Raw genomic sequence first — 20,489 nt, forward strand, 5'->3', positions numbered from 1 at the left:
CCATTTCTGTGACTTGCTCCTGAGGAATAACCAGACTGGAAGACAGATGGGTTAATTTCATGTTTCTCCCTTAGATCCAGTGGAAGAAAAAGCACTCCCTCCTGAGTAAGTGGGGGCTGAAACAAGCTGCAAGCCATCTCCCTTTGGTGATGGTTAAACCACCATTTTCTCCAATGGAAGCCAAAACCACAGATTGGATATGCTTTAAGCCAAGAAAGTAGCAAAACCTTGCCCTGCAATTTTATCCGAACAGCGTAATTTATGTTTTGTAATTTATACAAACATTTTTGTCTGTGAAAAACAGATCAATCCAGCTGCACTGATTTGTCAGGAAGACAAACCTATATTTTTCTCTCGCTGTTCCGCATGGGCAAACATGGGTGATCTTTACTGAAGTCAATAATCAGCACACAATAAAATTCAATAAGACAATACACCTATGTAATTCACCTAAGAAGGAATATAAAATAATCAGGAGCAGTTATAATTAGCTCTAAATGTGTATGAAGGGAGGGAGGAAGGGAGGGAGGGAGGAAGGAAGGAAGGAAGGAAGGAAGGAAGGAAGGAAGGAAGGAAGGAAGGAAGGGAGGAAGGAAAGAAAAAAGCAACCATTTGAGAACTATTGGGTTGGTGACATTAAACATCTTGTGGGCTTACAGATCACTTTCATCTATTTCCAGAAACAGGTCAGAAGTGAAATTTTGCTCCTAGCCCTTTTAAAAGAGGATACAAGTCTGTTATATGAAATAACTGCTTAGGTCTTTCCAAATGTTGCTGACTGCAAGGGCAATAGGTTTTGCTTCTTTTAATAATAATGCAGCATTGTTGTTCTTACCAGAGGTTTACTGCCTACTGAGAACTAACAATAGGAACTTCACCTGTCACATATATACTATGGCTATAATTTTCTAAATAATACCAGCAGAGAAAATGTTCTTAAATAATGAAGCAAAGCAAGGCACCAGAACTGGAGCTGTGGAGAGTCTTATACATTTTCATTGTATATGCAGTTGGCTTTGTGCTACTTCCATATCTTTAACATTGTGGGATCAATATTTAATTCTAGGAGTAAACTTCTAAAAATATTTTTTATAAACTGTAGTTTGAAACTTTAAATATGCAGACTTATATTTACAAAAAGTAAGCATAATATTTAAAGCCATCAAAGCCATACTATCCACCTCACAGTTCTAACAGTTACAATCTAACACACTCCAGGTACTTTACTAAGGTAACATTGTTGGGTGGTGCCTTCTTTGTTGCGTGATGGTAACTTGAATTTGACCTGGATTACTCTAAATACTGGTTTAGACCCAACTGTATATCACTGGTGATCATAATCATATAAGGTGATGATTTTTTTCAAAGCCTATTTTGCACCATACACTAACTACAAGTAATACTTGAGTTACAACCATAATAGAGTTTGTAAATCATGATGGTCGTAAGGTGGGTCAGTCTTATTATCAACCAGATTTTATGATCTTTTTATGCTGGAGACATTAAGTGAATCTACTGTCATTAAGAGAACACTATGCCATCCATATTGGCTTTTCATTAAATTCATAGTGGCATATGATCTGAAGAGAAATCTGAGTGATATCAGTCATCTTTGCTCAAGACTCAAAGCACTCAACTGCTTTAACTTCTCTTTCGATGAGCACCAAGTATGATTTTTTGAAGAAGTTGTACATTCACATAACCAGCATGCCATTCAACTCATCCTCAACTAGCTTGCTAATCAACATGTGAAGAATATTTTGTCAAATGTTTTCTTGAAGTCTAGATATATTATGCTACAGTGTTCCAACAATCTGTTAAGGAAATTACCCAATCAAAATATAATACATTAGTCTGGCAAGATTTTATATGTGTGTATGTGTGGTATAATATATATTGCCACATTGTTTCCAGATGCTTCCAGACTCTTCTGTTTATGATCTTCCATGAATTGATGCCTGGTTGTTCTGTACTTTGTTGCATCTTCTTTTTAACCTTTGTTATCTTTTTAATCTAGATATATTAGGAACGAATAACAGTTTTTGATCAAGATGGAAGACTTCATCTACATATCAGTAAGGATATTGAAGGATATAACTTGAAACATTGAGCATAAACATATGTGCAAGAATATTAAGCTGAATTACATCTCATATTAATGATAAACAGAATTTTGGATAAGCTTTCTTAAATCTTAAGAATGTACATGTCCGGGTTTAAATATATTGACAGAGGTTTCCTCTTTCCCTCCATTTTTCAACTTTTTACAGATCATGTAACTTTACCACAACTCCCCTTATGGTAACAATTTTTAAAGAGTAAAGTTGAAATATTTAAAATCAGTTGAAAATTCTAAAAATATTAATATATTTTGATATATGAGAAAGAAAGAGAATGGGAAAAAGGGAAAGAAGAGATTGAAGAGAAGAGACAGAATAACAGAGCTTCTAGGGAATTTCTGATCTTTTGATCATAATTAGATGAACACAGTGAGTACACAGGATTTTATTTTTAGGGAACCTAAATATTGTAAAAGGCAAACACAACTATTTTTTTAAATCTTCTGTTAAATCATATCTGATTCTTGGAGACTGCCTGGACAAGTTCCTGCAATTTTCTTGGCCAAGATTTTTCAGAAGTGGCTTGCTTCTGCTCTTTCCTGGGGGCTGAGAGAAAATGACTGGCCCAAGGTCACTCAACTGGCTTTGTGCCCAAAAGGGACTAGAACTCACAATCTCCCAGTTTCTAGCCTAAAGCCTTAATCATTGTATCACTGGCTCTACAACTCATATTACCATGCATTAATTCTGAGGGGAATTTTCAATTCATGTCTATAATGCAATGTCATCTGCTCCTGTGATATTTATTAATTGATATTTCAATATAAGATTCCAGTTTGTAAGGAAACTTGATTAAGATTTTCTTTTCAAACTATTTATCATAGTGAAGTCTCTGAATGCCGCTTAAGTACATGTCTACTATCAACTCATAAATGCTTTTTAAATGCAACCTGTCAAGATCTTTATTTATCCAGCATATAGAAAGATAGATTCATGATCTCAACAAAATGGGTTATAATAATATTGGAGAAAGGGTCTCCGTGGAATAAGCTTAAAACAGAGTGCCAGACAGCTTTATGTGCTATTCCAACCCTACCTCAATTGTAAAGAAAACATCATTTTTATGGAAATAAGAAATATGTATGAAGATTTTGGAAGAAGTATACGTAAGCAAGAACCAAGTCACTCATTCAATATATAAATATGTAAAACCCATACATGTTAGCCAATAAAACACTTATTCAAAACAAATTAATCAGCATTGTTACCAAAAGATTCATATAGGCATAACCAGAAAGTCACCAAGAATCCAGTTCAATTCAAAGAAGTCCTTACCTATGCAATCTTAGAGAAGGCAAACAATTAAAATCATTACTATTAGTTCTGATATGAATTAAGAATGTGATTCTTTGGGCTCTGGGAAAGTTCAATATCATAAGTTATAGAACTATATGTTGATATATATATTTTTGCAATTTTTATAAGCAATCAATATATATATAGATAGGTGATAGATAGATGATAGATAGATAGATAGATAGATAGATAGATAGATAGATAGATAGATAGATAGATAGATAGATAGAACCAAACCAGAGAATCCTGTTAAGAGTGACACAGATCATTAAATTATTTTTTTTTTTAAACTGTTTTCTTTTCAAAATATTCACAAATTAACTGGTAGCAGAAAAAGTTATACATAGGATAGATTTAAAGGATATCATTCACACTGATTTCAGTGAACTTAAATTAGGGGTGTCCAACCTTGGCCACTTTAAGACCTGGAGATTTCAATTCCCAGAATTCCGCAGTCAGGCATGCTGGTTTGGGAATTCTGGGAGTTAAAGTCCACAAATCTTAAACTTGCAAACCTAGACCATCACAATTAACTAATACCATTAATTTGGAGCACAGTATCCTATCCTGTTTTTTGAAGACAATACTAGAAACTACACGTATATTTAAATAATGTGTGTGTGTGTGTGTGTGTGTGTGTGTGTGTGTCTGTCTGTCTGTCTGTCTGTCTGTCTGCCTATCTATCTATCCTATTTATCATATATCTATCTATCATCTATCTATCTATCTATCTATCTATCTATCTATCTATCTATCTATCTATCTATCTATCTAATCTACAAATTCTGGCTGAAAAACAAAAACAAATGCTATATGGCAAAAAAAGGAATTAAAATATCTTTGTTGCTATCTGTGGCCATTAGGACTTCTGCTACTTCGATTTGGTAGGCTTCAATTTATTTATTTATTTATTTACATTTCACATTTTGGAACTGCTCATCTCTCTCAAACATGAAATTTTAGATGAAATGCATCTAAAAAACCCAAAATTTAGAAACCAAAGTATTTTTTTTCACAAATTGCATTCTAGTGATGCTGGCAAGATATTTGCTTCAGTGTCAAACTGTATCCTGTCTTTCTTTAATCAGAACTAAGCGTGGGAGGCTAATTAGCTATTTTGTTAAGATAACAATTAGTTTGACGTTCGAACTATCCTTGTAAACCTATATTAATAGACTACTTATAATCCACAACACAGGTTGTATTTTTAGAGAAGTAACTTGTGCATTAGGTGAATTTATGGATTTGCCCATTCAAATTTAATTTCAACATGAAATGGTTATTTGCCTAGCATTTTAAACAGTAAATATTGTATTAGGCTATTATTATATTTGCCCAGTGAAGGGAATATTGTTCTACAGCAATGTTTAAGAAAATCTACAGTATCTTTCCTTTGAGGAGTCAGGGAGTTGTTTAAACATCTATTGATTCAGGTATCAAAGGTTTAGATATTACCTGGTCAATAATGGAAATGCCTATATGATGTGCTCTTAAACACCCTGTGATACAAAACTGTAAGATGCACTATAGGGGAGACTTCTTTATTGTTAAGTGAATTGATATATTGTAAAACATTATTTTAGTATTTTTTTTAGTATTTATTAATGCTTATAGGCCGCCCTTTTCCCTGAGGGGACTCAGGGCGGCTTACATAAAATAAGGTGGGGGGGGTATACAGACAATAGACACAAACAATACATAGAAGTAAAATAGTAAGCAACATTCATTCTTCATTCGGGTGGGGACAGTTATCTTTGTCCCCAGGCCTGACGGGCTAGCCAGGTCTTAAGGGCTGTGCGGAAGGTCTGGACGGTGGTTTGCTTGTTGTCTATAGCATGTAGTTAAGGCTTGTTTCTTTTTTAGTTCATAACATTCTCCTTTCTTCCAAACTTAATTATTACCACTGTTATTCAAGTGTATACGTGATTTTTATGTGTGTGAGAGAGACAGAGACAGACAGCTGGGCCAGACCTTTAGGGATTCCTTCATTTTATTAAATGGCATCAGTATGTAGAGATGAGAAGAAGAAAAACTTATAAATATCATAAATATCACGGTGGTTTTTCAGCTCCACCAAAAATCTGTCAGTAGCATTCAGATTGATTTAAAGTAAACTACCAAGTTCCAACAGATATCATCTTTATTTCATAAATACTGAAATAACCTATGAATGATAAACTAAAGCTGACAGCCAGCCAGGGCTCTTTCTCCATTCAGCTACCTGAATTTTTCAGGCTGATTTTACTTCAAAAGAGAGATGTACCTATAAGTCTATTAATTTTTTTAAAAAAAGAAGAGATTATTTACCTGTTTTAGCTCTTTAAAGTCTGATCTACATTGTTATAGTGCCACTCATTCCCTCACCCCTCTACTCTTGAGATCAACAAAAGATGGCTGCTTGGACAATATGGAAATCACAGCCTTGTGTCATTTGTTAATAAGAACCACATGTGAAAAATAAATCAGTTTAATTTCCTCTGTATCAGTTAACAATTATTACTTGGGTGGTCCTTAGTCCCTTGGAAAGATCTGTCTTTGATACACTGAGTGAAGGTTTCTCCCTCCCTCTGTCAACTTTGCTTTGTCTTTCAAAACCAGCATTATTCAATCCGATGCCTTCTAGGTATATTAGGTTTCATCTCCCATAATTCCCTAAAAGACATGACAAAAACTTTTGCTAGCTGGAGATTACAGGGTATTATGGGAAATGAAGTCCCACACGTCCAGAAAGCAGATTAGGAAAATTTTCCTATACCAGTGATGGCTAACGTTTTTCTGCTTGGATGCCAAAAGGGCACACATGTGCATGATAGTGTGCATGTGTGTGCCCAAACCTATAATGCAATGCCCTCTCCCTGCATGCATGACCACCCCTCGCTCCCCCCACACATGTGTACAGGTCTCACTGAAGCCTCTGGATTTCCAGTAGGCCCATTGGAGCGTTTTTCGCCCTCTCCAGGCTTCAGGAAAGTCTTTGGAGCTTGTGGATGGTGAAAAACAGTGTGACCCGACAAAAGCGTGCCCGACAACAGCGCGCCGACAGAACCGCGTTGATAAAACCACGACGTCGATAGCGCGCTGACAAAGGCGCACCGACAAAAGAGCACCAACAGAAGCGCCATTACGGTTAAGGTAAGGGTAAGGTAAGGGTAAGGGTTAGGTTCAGGGTTAGGTTCAGGGTTAGGTTTAGGGTTAGGTTTAGGGTTAGGTTAGGGTTAGGGTTAGGTTTAGGATTATGTTTAGGGTTAGGTTTAGAACGCGTTTCTGTCGGCGCACTGTTGTCAGCGCGCTTCTGTCCTAATTCTTTGGCGTGATTTCGAACTTGCGCTTTTGTCCCCGCTGTCTTGTCGGCGCGCTTTTGTCGACCGCGCATTTGTTGGTGAACCGAAAAACAGGCCCAACAAGCCTACAGGAAGTTTGGAAATGCCTCCCGAGCCTGTGGATGGCGAAAAACAGGCCTTTTCACCATCTACAGGAGGTTTTCCTGAACCCTGGGGAGGGTGAAAATGGCCTCCCCCTGCCCTCTGGAAGGCCAAAAATCAGCTGGCCAGCATGCGCTGACATAGGGCAATGCCTCATATGCCCTCAGATATGGCTCCATGTGCCACCTCTGGCACGAGTGGCATATGTTTGCCGTCATGGTCCTATACAAGTGATGGCAAACCTTTTTTGGCTCATGTGCCAAAAGTGAGGGGGAGTGCAGGGGGGGTCATGTTTCCCTGAAGCCTCCAGAGTGTGAAAAACCAGGCCTACGGGTAAACTGGAAGTTCAGGAATGGACTTCCAGTTTGCTCGTAGGGCCTGTTTTAGCCCTCCCAAGCCTTTAGCGGCCTTCAGGAGGCTTCCCTGAAGGCTCCAGAGGGCAAAAAACGATCCTATGAGCAAACTGGAAGTACGTTCCTGAACTTCTGGTTTGCCCATAGGGCCAGTTTTTCATGCTCCGGAGGCTTCAGGGAAACATTACATTTCTTAGCGCTTAATATACATCTGGGTATTTGATTTGCTTAACAATGCATATTACATTCTTAATCTCACCCGATTTTTTCCAAGCACTGATAAAATAGATTCCATGTTTGGTAATATTCTGTATTTTCTTTCTGTTTCATTTTTAATGTCAGTCTGGCCATTTCTGCACACTCTAGTTATCTTCTTAATTACTTCTTAATCTTGTGGTGCTTCTTAATTTTTCCCACATTGCACAGATACAATTATTGCTGCTGTCAAAACATGCAATATTAAACATATACTTTTCTTAAATCATGTCTTCTGACTGCCAGTTGGTGTTGGATGGATGCATTCTGCCAGTCTTCTTCCTGTTTGACCTACATAGTGATTGTTGCAGTTCTTACACTGTAGATGACTCCAATATTGTTTTTTCCTTCTCAGGTTGCTGGAACTTTTGGTTTGCTTAGGATGTTTTGACTTGTTTGTTTTCTTGGCTGTCCAAGGTATTCTCAGGATTCTCCAATGCCAAAGTTCAAAAGCATCAATGCTCTTTCTTCTTCTTTTGCTTCCATAGAGCGTACCCAGAGACAAACACTAGTTGAACTTAATTTAAATATCTTTTCTAAGGCCTTATGGCTGTGCTATTGAGTGCTAGTCTACAGCGTACATGTTGACAGCTTATCATTGATTCTTAAAAGGCAGAAGCTAACCATCACTTACAGCAAGTATATTTCTTTATTCTAACACTGCTTTTTATACCATTAGTTTATTTTGTTTATATTTAGTTTAGTCAGATTTTTTCACCATATTAATTGGGTTTGTTTTTTCTTCATGTTTTCAGCTATCATCGTATTGTCATCACCCTTATTTCTTCCTCCAATAAATACATGTTATTCTTATTTACTAACATATATATTTTATCTGCTTTTAAACTTCACAGCAGACAGCAGTTACTAATGACTTACCTTTATCCATCTTATGCAAGATATATTAGAAGATTAGTATTATGATGAGTTTCATTAGCACAGCCCTTCTGTTTTCTTTCCCATTGATCCAGGCTTTTAGAAAAGGATCACATTGAGAATTTTTTACACAGGCCAGTGCTGTGAGTGTGCATGCTTTTATTTCCCTTGATGAACATTCTATCAATGAGGCTTATTTTTTAATCTTCTCTGACTATTTTATTTTTAATTTCAGGCATTCTGTTTTCTCTTTCATTGATTCACTGAGTTTACCTTGCATATTAAAATGGAGAACAACCTTTTTTCTTCCCCTTCAGTGGAGTGAATAGGGTGAATACTTAAACTCAAGTAGAAGGATATCCTATATCTTATCTACTCAGAGGAAATTTTCATTGACTTCAATAAGATTTTGCTAAAAATCCCACAGTATTTTGATTAGAGTTTTAATGCACGCTTCTGTAGGTATGCCTAGGAATATGTTGCGCTTTTACTAAAATGATGAACCTGGCTGACAATTAGCTACCAAGTCAGGGTCAAAGTTTAGCAGTTGACAGGTAGAACAAAGGCCCAAGTGGTGAAGCATGTTTTAGGCGGTCCCAATGCAAATACATGATTTATTTAATTGCATTGATGTCCTGATGCAAATCTGAAAGACCATGGTTTGCATTGTGATATTGCAATGGTTGTTTTATTTTTTATCATTTTCCATCATCATGAATGCCTATTTCTTAGTATATTGCTTTTGACATACAGTTTAAGACCCTAAACAAGTTGAAATAAAAAAACAGATTAAGAATTTAGTTATTACCATGTTCTGCCTTGGTATCTGCAGGACCATGCTCTTCAACCAGAATTAGTATGATCCATATGTTTTTAGACATCAAGTGCCCAAATCACACACATACATGCCCAAATTGATAAGTGCAGACATGTGCAAACATGTGAGAACATGTGCATGGGCAGACATGTGCACATGTGCAGCAAAGACCCGAAGACCAGCTGCCTTGTGGGAACAGGGCATCCCAACACCAGCAGCATGGCAAGATTTTTTTCTTTCATGAATTCTGTTTCGTCGTTCTCAGGGAAACAGAAGCTCACAAAAGAAACGTCACGGAGATCTGACCTGGGGCCAAAAGAGAGGGCTTTGCATGCCACCTCTGGCACACATGCCATAGATTCACCATCACAGTGTTATAGGAACCAAAGCTAGGAGGCATTGCTTTTCTGTGGAAGCTCTGGCCTTAAGGAATAGTTTCTTCATAGATTTGAGATTTGGCAATTTTTTTATAATATTCATGAAACTGGAACTCTTCCAGAGAGCACTTGGTAGCATTCCATCTTGCATGTGTTTGTTTATAGTGTTATTTCAGTCAATGTCAGTTACTTGTAAGTTTTCGCAATAATGGTGCTTACATACTACAATGTTCTTTCTCCCTAAAATTCATGTGGCATCTACAATTAAAATTTTAGGTATCTGTTGAACCTCTTTATTGAGGCCTTCCTTATATATGAGGTTTGTTTCGTTTTTATTTTCTTTCTCTCATTTTTCAAGTTGGTTCAGAAGATTTCACATCATTGTAATTTACTGTTCTTTAAATTGTTTGATTGCAAATCACTTCACAAATTCATAATAAATGAAAGAGGCGTAAAAATACATAATGTTTTATGTACAGGTAGCCCTTGACTTACAACAGTTCATTTAGTGACTGTTCAGAGTTACAGCGGCACTGAAAAAAGTGACCTATGGCCATTTTTCACACTTACGACCTTTGCAGCATCCCCATGATCATGTCCTCAAAATTGAGGTGCTTGGCCACTGGTTCATACTTATGACTGTTGCTATGTCCCAAGGTCATGTGATCCCCTTTTGCAACCTTTTGACAAGCAAAATCAATGGGGAATCCAGATTCACTTAAGAAACGCATTACTAAAATAATAACTGCACTTATTGACTCAACAACAGGGGCAAGAAACATCCTAAAATGGGGCAAAAGTCACTTAACAAATATCTCACTTAACAACAGAACTCAATTGTGGTGGTAACTCAAAGACTACCTGTACCACCAAGAGGTCAAAATATTTTGAAGCCAATGCAGGCAGCTTCCACTTCCCTATAGAATGACAGCAGAGGAAGGCAAGGGAAGGTAGGCAATATTGGCTGCAGTAGTATACATAATGCATCTGACCTGATAAGGCCATGATAGTGCACCATGCAATATAACATTTGGCAAGTCTCTCCTCCTTTCAGTGAGATAAGCTGATGAAGACGTCAAAAGTACACATCACCCTTTAACATTACGTAAATGTGAGTTTTAAGAATGTTCTGCACTAAGGCAACCAAATCAAGACCGACAAAAGCCACGAACTTAAGTAGCAATGAAGAGATAAGAGAAAAATCTTTTTTGCTGCCAGTCATTGGATTGCTGGATTTTTACTACCCAAATCTGCTAGCCCAGCCATGCATACAGGCAAGAAAATCAGTGTTTAACCTAATATTCCCTAATAATATAATATTAGTGTCTCTCCTAGAACTGATTGTTTTCCCTAGTTGGGTAATAAAATGTCTACAAGAAAACAACCAAGCTCAGAGAGCATATAAGAATCTCCAAAGAAAAAGCACTCAAAATAACATTTAAGCATCATCCTTTAATAAATCCTATCATGTTTAAGGCAGACAGAATAAAGTTGCTGGCTAAAATAAAACCCATATCATTTTTCCCTCTTACTGAGAATGGAAGGAAGATGTTTCTACAACCGTGTAATTTATCCCAACCCTCAAACTGGTACACTGATTTTATGTTCATTGTTATCCAAAGAACTTGCATTAAAATGCAATTAGAACCAACCTTTGCTTTAATGCTAATACCATAATGCTTATTTGAGCCAAAGCAGCCTTTTGTCAAAATTAGTGGCAGCCAGTCAATGCCATAAATATGTTTACCAGACGGAAGTCTGAAATAAAAATCAATAAAGTGCAAATATATGTTTCTTGTGGCTCTTTATTAGATTCTGTTTTCTTGAAATGTTTATAGGCTGCCTTTGAATGTAAAACTCTTTTAAAGCAGCTTACAATATAAATAACATGAAACTAAATCCAGAATTAAAATCCAACAATAGAATTAAAAGCATCCCACAAACAATACTTTATATATTTGGAAAATAAATGGTGGAACACATTAAACCAGGCTGTTGTGTCAGTCCTTCCCCGAACAATTCTTTTTTTCATTACTAATGAGATTGGCATAATGTGAGATATGCAGCTCAAGACTCAAGAAAATGAAGAAATAATTTAGGTTCAAAATTCAGCAGAGCGATAAGAATATAATCCCCTCAATCAAAAGGCTTGTCTTTCCTTAGAAACTAGTACAACAATGTTAGATAAACTCTGCAAAAGGGGGGAAAATTACATTTATGTATGGTATTAATTTTGCCAAACTCAGAAACTGGATCAGTTTTGAAAATGTTAGACAGAATTTCCTTATCCATACAAATCCTTACCTTCATTCTGAAACATAAATGGCCAACTGGACAGATCAAGAGGAAAAACTACCTTTACATAACCTCTGTAGCTTGATCTGTTTCGAAAAATGTTACAATGGGACACCCATGTTCCAGCCATTGTGGAGACATTGTAAAAAAAAAAAAAAGCTTCAAAAGCTGCAGTCTTTAAAATTCAGTGATGACACAGACAACTCTTCCCAATTAGTGATCTGGAATTCTTCTTTGATTTGACTGAAGAGGATACAGTCTTACTGAATAACTCAGATGGCTATTTTTTTAAATACTTAGAGTGCTATATAGAGTGCTATGTAGTGCTATACAGAGTTCTACCCCGACTATGCTAATTGGGGCAGTTTTCATTTGTGAATCTGTGGTTTAAAAACTGTTGTGATTTGGTTGCTTTTCATTGTTTTTGACTCAATGGCTGTCATTTCACCAAGACTATCCTGTCAATAATGACATCTTTGAGGGTTTTTTAAGTTCATGGATGTGCTGTCACTGAGCTTATATAGCCAGCAACAACTCTTTTTCAATTGTCTTTGATGTTGTACTTTTCCCAAAGATAAGTCTTCTCCAATAAAACTTGTCTTTGTGTTATGCATCAAACATAAAGTTTTAATGTTATTACTAGTGCTTCCAGTAAGTAGTCTGGTTTTACTTCATCCAGTATTAACCTCTTTGTTCTTTCAACCATCTCCCCTGCATTATAATTCAAAAGCATCCCTTTTTCTTCACTCAGCCTTTTGGAACATCAAGGTTTATAGCCATAGGTTACTATTGGGGGGGGGGGGGAATTGACTTGACAATAAACATATTTGTTGTCAGTATAACGTCTTGGAATTTTAATATTTTGTCTAGATCTGTCATTTTCTCCCAAGTTGTAGACAAGACTTCATTTCATGGCTATAGTTACCATCTGCATAATATTTGAAACTAATGCATTTACATTCTCCACAAGTATTTCTTTTATGCTGGGATGTATTTGGAAAGATGCCATGAGGTATTTTTTGCTCTCAGAATCCCTTCTTTTTTAGTAATTGACATTAAATCAGAGTAAGTGCAATGCTTTCTCCCCCCATTCAGGTTACTTCACAAAAATCTGGTGCATTTTGTATAAAACATGCCTCTCCTTCATATTGATTCAATTGTCAAGCAGGCTATCAATCTTGTTTACAAGTAATTATAACCCTATATTATCTCATACTGGAAAGGGAGAGTCAGTAATTGTAACATTTCAAATCTAATCTAAACGACCATCAGTTTTCAGCTTTATGCTTTCTTCTCGCAAGACTATAAATAGATTTTTAAAGTATTAGAAATACATGCCCTTTAAAGAAAAAAGCTAAAAAATATTTATCTGGAATGATTAAGCACTATCTAACATTGTAAAATAAGATTGTACTTCAAATATATGTATCTAAGAAATATGTCCTTTCAATTGCCACATTCTAGGTCTATGTTTACTTGTTAAAATTAACAAGGAAATAATATAAGCATTAAACTTTATTTTTGAGCCATTAAAATCCCTTGTAACAAAAGATAATAAAGCACAAAACTGTAATGGCTTGGACAACAAAGAAGACCCAGCTATGGGGACTTTGGAGTGGGGCGAAGAAGAGAATTGGGAGGAGCCAAGGTTCTCCAAGCAGAAAATGGATGGACGAGAGGAAGAAGAGAGGCCAGGAACCTCGAAAGGGCCATAGGGGCAGTGATTCAATGAACACATGTTGGGAGAAGAAAGGGAAGAGATGCAGTTGCAGCTGGGGAGTTTGGAAATATAGTCAGAAGTGCAGGGTAGAGAAGGAGCGCAGCTGCAGCCGGTCAGCAGGGATGAGGAGGAATTGCCTCCTCCATCAACTCTCAGGATATGCAATGACAAACAGAGGAAGGCACAACATAAGTCAGCAAAGCTACGAGCAAGGAAGCAGCCTCAAGCCTCCTAATGAGCAACAATGGCACAAACCTACTGAGCCAAGCTTCCACATTTTGATTATGGGGATGCTGCAATGGTTGTTAAGTGCGAAAACTGGTCATGTCACTTTTTTTGATGCCATTGTAACTTCAAATGGTCACTAAATTAATGGTTGTAAGTCAAGGACTACCACAGCTTGGCAACACAGAAAGTATGGAAGTAGATAACCAACAAGGAAACTGAATAGTAATCTACCAGGGCAGCTGATTTTTTCCCCCAAATCCAGGCTGAAAGCCAGATTGCTAAAATTCTAAATAATCAATTTCATCCAGAAGACCCTGGAGCTGTTGTCTGTTGATAGTTTCTTAATTCTTAGCCAAGAGAACAGAGTTGCTTGAAACTAAAGGCCATTGTGCTGATGTTGATTCTCTACCGTGGGTGTTCTGTCATCTTTAGCCTATTCTGTACTCCAAGCGCTGCCAAATGTGAGGAGGAAGGAGGGAGAAGTCCTTCATAATGATTTCTGCTTTCCTGAATGAAGTACAGATTTCAGCCTTGTGTTTTTTTAATGAACAGTTTTTAATATGTGAATATTCATGTACTCATCAGAAACCAACTTTCTTGGGAAGTGGGGTTATAACTGGAGCTTTTCATTTCTACTGAATGATATTCTAAAAGAATAATTGAATTGGGCAAAGAATCTGTCCATTTTCTATAAAAAATAATCATCCCTGCACAACCAAGGACTGGAGCAGGGTGAGTTATACCCATATTAAAAAGCCAGGACAATTATCTAAAATAAGGATATATTCCAAGTCAGTGAAAACTTGCTGGGTAAGATTTCTGAAGAATTAATCATCTGTTTAATGTAACCAGATGTTTCCCTTTAGCATTTGTATTTAGGGTATCAGATGCTTATGAGCAGAACATTGGAATTTACTCAAAGCAGATTCCCAGCATAGTATGTTTATATTTGCAAGAGATAATAGAAGAATAATCACTGTAATGGACCACACTCTGCTGTTCCTATCCAGCAAGCATGAAAAACCTATAGAAACAGGTTCAATATAATACGTTGTTGTTACTTCACTTTGCTGCTAGCATTCTTGTATAACTTTCATGTACATATATAAGAAGTTTAGTAAAAAGATTAAAAGATTATATAAACACAACTTTTTAAAACCATATCAGTGGTGGGGTTCAAATAATTTAACAACCAGTTCTCTGCTCTAATGATTTCTTCCAACAACCAGTTCACCAAAACTCTCAGAAAGTTAGCAACCGGTTCTCCCGAAGTGGTGCGAACTGGCTGAATCCCATCACTTCATATCATAGATTATCATAAAGGGTTATAATGGCTAAAATTTTATTTAGGAAAGTATCAGAACAAATAAAGAAATAAGTAATTAAGAAGCACTAAAATAGCCCTAAACAACATCAAGAAAAGCAACAGCTAGACATTTGTTACACTCTTCTCTTACAGAGTATGCAAAGTGGAGAAAGCAAATCAGTAATCTAAAGAAATTAAAGAAAATATATATAAAAAGAAAAGAAAGCATGGGTAAAACTGGTATATTTAAAGATAAAGTATGAAACTTCTCCATAACTTTACATTCTTCCAAGTTATTGTTGTTTCCACTACCTCTATATAGTTTCACTTCTTTACACTTCTCACCTCTTTATTGAGTTCAAACATGTCTTTCTTAGTCTTGCCTTCCCTCTCAACTTATTCAACTTTTTCATATATTTGTGTTGCAAATGGATCCCCATTCATTCTCTCTAAACAAGCAAATACTTCCATGTACTTCTTCAATATTAGTCACTGATTTTTGTACTCAGGCTATCTTTATTCAGCACATACATTTTTTTTCTTCTTGATTGACCACAGACATCCTAAATATTGAACTCATGGGCAAATGACAAGTGCATGACAATAACTTGTCAAATGTCATGATCATCATATTTATATCAATCATCCAGGGTCCAGATGGATTTGAAATAAGATTTTGAAATTAACTAATACAATAGATTTTTTAAAAATGAATTTTAAAAGTTGGCCATTAAAAGAACAAGAAGGAATTGAAGTTTACAATTAAACAAGAACACTTAATTTGACTTACTAATACAGAATGGAGCAAAATACTTTGGACATATTGACAGATTTTCGTAAACAATGGATCAAGAAATCAATTTTAAGAAGATCTGTCATTATGTTTAAAGGCGTTAAGGAAGAAAAACAAGTTTTTTTTCCCAGATAGAATCGGGAGTGATCTGAAAGTTAATTTAAAAATCACAGGTTACAAGAATAATAGGGGAAAATATGTGTTAGGAATATAATCTAATGGTTGGGTTGGCAATATATAAATCATTTATTTATTATTTATTAATTAGACTTATATACTGCTTCATAGGGCTTTCAGCCTTCTCTAAGCGGTTTACAAATTTTTTAGCAAATTGAGTCAGCAACTTGCCCCCACAGTCTAGGTCCTCATTTCAACCACCTTGGAAGGATGGAAGGCTGAGTCGACCTTGAGCCGGTGAGATTTGAACCACTGAACTGCAGATCACAGTAAGCTGAAGTGGCCTGCAGTACTGCACCCTAACCACTGCGCCACCTCGGCTCTGTATTCCTGTTTCTTTAAATCATGCTGTAAAATGTGATTGGCTGCTGTTTTCCTCAATTGGCCATAAGAGGGAGCCAGAATGACTGTTAGCTCTCTGTTTGTTAGAGGCTGGGCTGATCTGATCTGAGTGTTTTGGAAGCTGGCTGTTAAAAAGTGCCATAAGCTATTGTAAGTTTTGCAACTGCTAGCAAACTTTGAATACCGGACTGTTTGTATGTTTATGGACTATGTTATTTGGATTATCCCTTAACTGAAAGACATTATCCGTGTATGACTTGGACTGTTTGATGGACTCTGATGCCTCTATTTCCACAAAAGTAAAAGCCTATTTAAATTGCAGTTTCTCTGTATGCTGGTTTGTGTGTTCTCCAACACAACTCTCACAACGCTTCTCTGAACGCACTCACTCTCCCAATGGGGAGCTTACCTAACAATATGCTACACTACTATAGATATACAAATGAAACCAATGAATGTCATACTATTTAAAAGGAATATACAATTTGCGAATCAAAAGATTGATTTGGATACTTTCTTATATTGGATTTATGAAAGAAAGCTGTTAAAGTCTGAAGGGTTTTGTAACAAAAAAAAAGTAAAAAGGAAACAAAGTCTAGGACTGTGATGGCAAACCTAGAGCCCTCTCTGCAGGCACACCAGCCGTCGCCCTAACCCAGCTCCACACTGCACATGTGCACGTGCTTCCCATTAGCTAGCTGTTCTTTGGATCTCTGCTGTGCATGCACGGGAGGCAGGCCGCATGCAGGGGATGCATGCGCACATTTTGGGGTTTTGCGTACACATGGGACCAAAAAGATTAGCCATCACTGGTCTAGGATATTATTTGAAGGGATTAAAGTAAAAGGAAGTAATATAACATTGGTATATTTGATCAAGTGTAAAATAAGTTGTTATTTCTGGCAACTCTTAATGGACTTTTGCTGAGGGAAATAATTTCTGTATTTTAACAAAATGGTCTTATCATTTGTCAATGATAAGTTTCTAAAATTGTTATGATGAAATGGGAAGATATATATGCATCCATGCATGCATGCAGGTCTTGGCATATTCGGGTATTTTCCCATGTAAGATTGACAGTATCTTGGTGATGTTTTGATGAGGTCACACTCATCATCTTCAGGCTGATGCCTTTGGCTTGGTCCTTGTGCGAGCAAAGCGTGATCGGAGCTGCTGTTTTTCTATAAATATAGGTGGAGGTGTGTGGAATGTTGCCTTTGTTGCTTTAAATGGATTGGTTGGCTGTGTTGTCACATCTTGATTGGTTGATGGAATTGATGTTTGGTGAGGGTGATTGGTGATGGTGTCCTTTGTTGTTCAGGGTCCTGTGTCAGTTTTTGTGACTGGGACTCGTTTATTGATTAGGGCTAGTTTCCAGATATCTGGTAGGCAGGAGGTATCATCATGCTTATTCATGTTGTGGAGGCGTTTCTCTATTTCGATAGCTTCCATAATTATTGTCTTGTTGAAGTGTTCAGTTTTGGGGAGTAATTGGTTCCTTCAAATTAAATTTCATGTCCTGTTGCTTTAAGGTGCTGGAAAAGGGAGGAAGTTTTTTCTTCTTTTCTGACTGTGTTCTTGTGTTCTGCGATGCATGCATTTATTCTCCTATTAGTTTGTCCAATGTATGTGGCTGGGCGCATTTTGCATGGTATTTTGTAGACTCCTTGGTTTTCTAGCTGGATTTTGTCTTTGGGGTTTCTTAAGATGTTGGCTATTTTTTGGTCAGTGCCGAAGGCTGTCTTGATATTGTGTTTGTGGAGAATTTTGCTGATTTTATCTGTAGGGCCTTTGATATAAGGGAGGAGGGCGATGCCGTTGTCTTGTTCTGTGTCTCAGTTCTGGGGGGGTGTCTCCCTTTGGATTAGGTTGGTAATTGTATTACCAACACACACACCTATATTTATAGGAAAAAGGCAGCTCCAATCACGCTTTGCTCGCACAAGCACGAAGCCAAAGGCACCAGCCTGAAGATGACGAGTGTGACCTCATCGAAACGTCGCTAAGATACTGTCAATCTTACACAAGAAAAGACTCGAATATACCAAGACCTGCATACCTATACCCGTGAAAATCTACGCAAACAAATTATTTTTATATATATATATATATATATATATATATATATATATATATATATATATATATATATATATATATATATATAATATTCATATTCTTTTCTTTCTTTACTATAATCTTATTTTTTGGTTCTTTCCTATTTCTAGTTCTCTTTTTTTCCACTTTCTATTTTTTCTTTTCTTTCATTTTTGTAGTACAGAAACAAGAATACTTGAATTACCTAAATCCTTTATTCATACACTGCTGACCTATTTCTTCTGATTTAAAAAGAATGTTATCCATCAGCCCTGAGAGTTACTCTAGCATAAATTCAAGTCACCAGTCATCTAAGCCAGAGGAATACACTTTCGCTATTAGACCTACTTCATGTTTTTATAGCAAGTGCTAAATTGAACTTTCTGAAGCTTCCCCTTGAGTAAAAAAAAATGCGTTCATTTAAAGATCCATATGGCTGCACAGAGTTATATGGTACACACTTCTGGGTAGATAACAATGATAAAATTGCACACAATTGAAAGAAAAATTTAAAAAACCATATACCCCCAGTCCATCATCTACATCTGTTCACCAATATAATTTTCAGGCACCAATTCCAATACTTGAGTCACAAGTCTATGACTTTCTGGAGGGTTGGGAGAGTTGAGGCCTGCTGTATCTTAAGGGGAAGAACATTTGACCAAGCAGAGGCTGCTACAGAAAAAGCATACATTTGATCTTTGAAAATTTTCAAGCTATCATCATGAAATTCACTTCAACTACCAGAAGATTAAACAACCACTATGTGACTTAATAACTAAATATCAATGAAAATATCAAGCTGCTGTGCATCCCAACAATGTGGTGTTGTTATTCCAAAGATCCAGGTGAAAACATGACATGATTGTTTAATTCACAGTATATTTCAAGTAACATTTCCTAAATTCAGGCGCTGGAATACCAAAATGTCCTTTAAAATGAATAGCTTCAACAATTGTGTTTTTTTTTTAACTGAAAATACTACTTTTATATAATTATGCTTGTGACAAAAATATTGCTGTAAAAGTTATTGCACAAACCTGGGTTCTAGTGTTCAGTTTTCTAGAATCATAAAATTATGTCTCAGAAAATCTTCCCATTTGCCAGTGTAGTCCCAAATAGATAGGTTATTCTTTAAAATGCTATACTATACAACATTTCTTACTTGTGCTTATCTAGATCATGTGCAATATTTACTGAATTTATTTTTGAGACATGCATTCAGTATTAAGTCCAGTAGTTCTTCAGCAAGAAAGCAAGTAGTTGAGCAAGGCACTAACTTGAACCTAGCATATCTGATGAAGTGGCAAGAATAAACATGGATAAATCTGGGCACCATGGACAAACAGGAGGTACATCAATATGATTAACACATAACCTAGTTAGGAAGCTGTCATTCTGTTTTCAGCTCAAAATGTTGGCTTTGGAAATAAAATTCTTCCCTCTTTTATAAAACACTTGTTTAACTATTTCTTGTGAAACAGTATTGATTTCAATTATTCTTCTCTTTTTGTGCTTTTTCTTTGTAAATAAGGACACGTGCTTACTACAAAAGAAAGTAGGTGTACTGCCATGCCTTCCATCCAAACAAAACAGTATAAAAAGATGTGATTTTTCCCCAGAACCTATTTGCAAATGGATGTACTAGAAATGAAAAACATTTTGCCTCAGTGCCACATATTGAAATACTCTGCCTAATTAAAAGTCTTTCAGCACATACGGGATTATGTCTTTCGGGTGACTCTACTAAATGATGTATTCCAAAAAGCAGGCACAACAGAGAATACTGAATACAATGGCAGCTTTAATTAAACATGTTTTATTTTCCTTTCAGTCTAAATATTTAGCAGTTAAAACCATTTTGTGGCAGGTTGAATGGTGTCGAAGGGTGCCAAGCTGGGTAATTACTTTCTTGGTGAATGCCATTTGGATTGCGTGCAAAATATGGAGGCTCAAAACAATGGAAGCCGGTGCCTGTTTATTTAAGGTTTTTGTTTGTTGGGTTCAATGAGGAG

The 20,489-nt window shown here is 36.4% G+C and overlaps 1 protein-coding gene across 1 annotated transcript in view; it reads right to left on the reverse strand.

Annotated features, from left to right (window-relative positions):
• The window catches only part of NAV2 (neuron navigator 2), a 598,751-nt gene that overhangs the window by 353,890 nt on the left and 224,372 nt on the right, over window positions 1-20,489 (reverse strand). The window lies entirely within an intron of this gene.

This window comes from Thamnophis sirtalis, unplaced genomic scaffold, assembly GCF_051295495.1.
Source record: "Thamnophis sirtalis isolate CommonGarterSnake01/CBP01778 unplaced genomic scaffold, rThaSir2_p1.2 scaffold_1, whole genome shotgun sequence".
In the NCBI taxonomy this organism is placed as follows: domain Eukaryota; kingdom Metazoa; phylum Chordata; class Lepidosauria; order Squamata; family Natricidae; genus Thamnophis; species Thamnophis sirtalis.